Raw genomic sequence first — 4,784 nt, 5'->3', positions numbered from 1 at the left:
TTGAATGAATGAAAAGGGAGAATGCGACACATTTAACATTTTCAGTACTCCTCCGTTGGGATACCTAGCGGTCTGAAGGGTTCCCGAAAAGATGGAGCTACACTCTGCCGTCACCTTTTTGGGCCATCACCAATTGGCTCCCCTGTAAATCGCATTTAACGCTTACAAAATAAGAGGGTTGGGAAAGTCTGAAGTATGAAAGATAAAGACTTTATCCTTTATTATTACTCGCGAGCAAGTAAGAACAAAGCCTGAGTTAGTTTTCAAAATAACCAAAGAACCACTCCCCAGACCTCTGCCTTTTTGCTCCATTCTGTCCATCCATCATCCAATGCGTCATTACCTCATCTAATGCATTCTTCACTTATGTGTACATTTTCTGTACTTACAGTACGCTCTTACACTGCTAACCAGTGCTCCCTAGTCCTCCTCTTGGCTCACAGCCTGTATCTCACCATAAATGGAACATGCTAGCAACGCACAATAAACATGTCAAGCTTGGGGCTGCTCCATCGGCCGTAATAAGGGGAGAGTGGTAACTGTCATAAATATTGATTTTCAGCTTGCCTCAGCCCTTGACCACCTTGGCTTCTTTGGGGTCATTCATGGCGACCTGAAGCCTGAAAACATCATGATGACAGGACAGGGCACTCGAGTCAAAATTATTGACTTCGGCTTATCGATCCATGTGTCCAAGGCTAAAATTGGCCACAATTTCGGGACCCTCTGGTACAGGTGAGTAACTGACAGCCATCCTGACTTGGTTGGTTCCTATTGGTTACTAATTAGAATGGTTGCTCCAATTTCCTATCTTTCTTTCATTTCAGATCCCCAGAGGTAATGCTGGGTCTACCATATTCAGTTATGACTGATATGTGGTCCCTGGGTTGCCTGACAGCCGAATTGTTAATTGGACGCCCCATTTATCCCGGCTACACAGAGTATGATATGGTACGTCTGACAGTGTATTTCAAAGTCAAAATCCCAAAAACCCTTTACACTAAGACAATGTTAAAAATACAAGTCTGAGTCTGTGGTAATCATTGAAAAAAAAAAATGGAATCCCTGAAAAATAATAATATTCTCCAACATAATCCAATGGTTGACTGCTAACAGGAAGCATGTGTTCTGTTGTGTTTCAGTGGGCATACATCATTCAGACCCATGGTGAGCTTCCGGATACTATGCTGGAACAAGGCATCAGAACACCTTTGTGCTTCACCAAAGGATCGCTCTGGAGACTCAAGGTATCACTATACGTGTCTATCTCTCCCCCTGTATTACAGTATCTAAGGGTCAATAGAACTTAACCAAAACAGAGGCTATTTTCCAGACAAAACGGGAGTATTTGAAGAGTACGAGGAGCAAGGGGCTCAGGAAGGACCGGCCCAGATCTTCCTTTTTCAACTCCCTGGAGGAGGTTGTCGAAGTAGGTGTTGATCCAGTCACGTTGTAGACTTAAATGCACTGGCCATGTTGTGTCCCATCTTCTAAATCATTTCGCTTTTAACATGAAGGCAGGAGATCAGGCAGACCAACCTATCCCGCGCAGATTCACGGAACTGTTGAAGAGGATGCTCCGTCTGGATTGTGACAAGCGCATCACACCATGCGCACTGCTGAGGCATGCCTTCATCCGCATCCCTGAGCTCCCTATGGTCAAGCCCTGCAGCAGTCGTCTTGAGCCCATTGTGGTCCAGCCTCACAACAGCTGGCCTGAGCCCATTGTGGACCGGCCAAACAGCAGATTCCCTAAGCCCACTATGGTTGAGCCTTGTAGGAACTGCACTGAGCCCATTGTGGTCCAGCCCTGCAGAAGCTTCCCTGAGCCCATTGAGGTCCAGCCAAACAGCAGCTGCACTGAGCCCATTGAGGTCCAGCCCTGCAGAAGCTGCACTGAGCCCATTGAGGTCCAGCCCTGCAGAAGCTGCACTGAGCCCATTGAGGTCCAGCCAAACGGCAGCTTCCCTGAGCCCATTGAGGTCCAGCCAAACAGCAACTGCACTGAGTCCAGTGCGGTCCAGCCCTGCAGAAGCTGCAATGAGCCCATTGTGAACCAGCCCTGCATTCTACCTGGGAGCCACACACCTTCTGTGTCAGAGGAACAGAGGGAGGCCCCAGTAGACAACACAGACAGTGGCAAAGGGTAGGTTGGCAATTCACTCTCCAATGCTTCCTAGATCCGCTTTTGATTTGCTTCCTAATATTATACTTTCAACATTCATTTGGTCCGGGGCTCATGCACTGATTTATTACCTTTTTTTTATCAGGATTTGTTGATTACAATATATTAAAAATCTTTTCTCTTGATTTTTGATTTGACAGCACTGCATCCATACCTACTGTTTTCTTTGCGGTTGCGGCGGACACTGTGGAGGTCAAGCCAGCCATGGCAGACATCCCGCCACTAGGTTTGTCAGAAGTCTAAAGCCTTAGTCTACTCATGTTTGTATTGTAAACTAAAACATAAATGTCCTGTTTTGGTGTCATTTTCAGATGTCACCCAAAAGAAAAAGAAGAAACAGGGCAGAGTCAAGCGGTTCTTCAAGTCGTGGTTGGGATCCCTCTGCTGTTGTTGCTGCTTTGCCCATTTGGACCTGGACTAAATGATTCACACATGGACCAGCCCAACAGCAGCTGCTTGCCTGAGCCCCGTGTGGACCAGCCCAACAGTTGCTGTCCTGAAAGCAGCCGGAACCAGCAGCTGCCCTGAGCCCATTGTGGACTACTACCCCAGCACAGTGTGGACTACTGCCCCAGCACAGTGTGGACTACTGCCCCAGCACAGTGTGGACTACTGCCCTGAGCCCACTGTGGCCTGCTGCCCTGAGCCCACTGTGGCCTGCTGCTCTGAGCCCACTGTGGACTGCTGCCCTGAGCCCACTGTGGCCTGCTGCCCTGAGCCCACTGTGGCCTGCTGCCCTGAGCCCACTGTGGCCTGCTGCCCTGAGCCCACTGTGGACTGCTGCCCTGAGCCCATTGTGGACTACTGCCCCAGCACAGTGTGGACTGCTGCCCTGAGCCCACTGTGGACTACTGCCCTGAGCCCAGTGTAGACTACTGCCCTGAGCCCATTGTGGACTGCTGCCCTGAGCCCACTGTGGACTGCTGCCCTGAGCCCAGTGTAGACTAATGCCCTAAGCCCATTGTGGACTACCCCAAGGGCTGCTGCCCTGAGCCCACTGTGGACCACCCAAAGGGCTACTTCTCCAAACCCACTATGGACTACTGCCCTGAGCCCACTGTGGACTACCTGCTGCCCTGGCCCCAGTGTGGAATACCCCTGAGCCTACTTTGGACTACCCCTAAGGCTGCTGCCCTGAGCCCACTGTGGACTACCCCTAAGGCTGCTGCCCTGAGCCCACTGTGGACTACCCCTAAGGCTGCTGCCCTGAGCCCACTGTGGACTACCCCTAAGGCTGCTGCCCTGAGTCCACTGTGGACTACCCCTAAGGCTGCTGCCCTGAGTCCACTGTGGACTACCCCAAGGGCTGCTGCCCTGAGTCCACTGTGGACTACCCCAAGGGCTGCTGCCCTGAGCCCACTGTGGACTACCCCTAAGGCTGCTGCCCTGAGTCCACTGTGGACTACCCCAAGGGCTGCTGCCCTGAGCCCACTGTGGACTACCCCTAAGGCTGCTGCCCTGAGCCCACTGTGGACTACCCCTAAGGCTGCTGCCCTGAGCCCACTGTGGATTACCCCAAGGGCTGCTGCCCTGAGTCCAATGTGGGCTGCTGCCTTGAGCCAACTGTGGACTACCCCAGGGTCTGCAGGGTCCCTGGGGTAGTCCACTATCACATTTTAAGATCGCCTACAAGGACTTCATATGAGTTTTTTTTAATTTTTTTGGAGCCCTTTTACTTTATTTATCTCTTTTGTTGTGAAGCGCATTGGGTCCTAGCAATGCGCTATACAAGCCTGATTTATTATTATTATTAATATAAGATGTCCTCCAGTCCGGGGAGCTGGGTGACGGTGATCCTCATCAGTCTTGATGATGCACTGGAGAGATTTCCTGTACCATACTGTGATACAGTATGTGAGAACTGACTCGATGGCTGACCTGTAGAAGCTCACCAGCAGCTGTTTTGGGAGACGTGCCCTCTTCAAGCACCTCAGAAAGTGAAGCCTTTGAAGTCCTATCTTGGTCGTCGCCGTGATGTTGACGGTCCAAGTCAGGTCGTTGCTGACCCAGAGGTACTTGATGTTCTTCACACCCTCCACTGTCTCGCCGTCAATGGTGATGGGGTGATGGACGAAGGGCTTCAGTCTCCTCCTGAAGTCCAGGATCATCTCCTTGGTTTTTGCTGTGTTGAGGATCAGGTTGTTCTCTCGGTTCCAGCTCGTTCTCTCGGTTCCAGCTCAGCAGGTTCTCTATCTCTGTCCTGTAGGCAGCCTCGTTGTTACTCGTGGTCCTGCCTACCACGATGGTGTCGTCTGCACACTTTAATATGGTGTTGGCCTCGTGGCTGGGTTTGCAGTCGAGAGTGTAGAGGGAGAAGAGGAGGGGGCTCAACACACAACCCTGTGGTGCACCGATGTTCAGGGTGATTTTGGAGGAGACCTGTCTCCCCATGAGCACAGTCTTTTGTCGGCCGGTGAGAAACTCCAGGACCCAGCTGCTCAGGTGTGTGTTGAGGCCCAAGTGGTCCAGCTTGGTGGCAAGTTTATGGGGGGGATGGTGTTGCATCCGCACATAACTGACCCGTTGGTCATGGTGTGTCAGGGTGGAGTGGAGGGCTAGTGAAACTGCGTCCTCGTTCAACCTGTTTGCCCTATAGACT

At 51.3% G+C, this 4,784-nt stretch overlaps 1 long non-coding RNA gene across 1 annotated transcript; it reads left to right on the top strand.

Moving 5' to 3' along the window:
* The first annotated feature begins 542 nt into the window (after positions 1-542).
* On the top strand, positions 543-1,477 carry LOC132452533 (uncharacterized). The gene is made up of 3 exons (XR_009524387.1): positions 543-951; positions 1,143-1,247; positions 1,334-1,477. It is a non-coding gene; the product is annotated as an uncharacterized LOC132452533 (long non-coding RNA).
* Positions 1,478-4,784: the final 3,307 nt, after the last annotated feature.

The sequence above is a fragment of the Gadus macrocephalus genome, chromosome 23 (genome assembly GCF_031168955.1).
Source record: "Gadus macrocephalus chromosome 23, ASM3116895v1".
Lineage (NCBI taxonomy): Eukaryota > Metazoa > Chordata > Actinopteri > Gadiformes > Gadidae > Gadus > Gadus macrocephalus.
The sequence above is the reverse complement of the archived record's forward strand: the minus strand, read 5'-3'. Positions and strand labels throughout refer to the sequence as shown.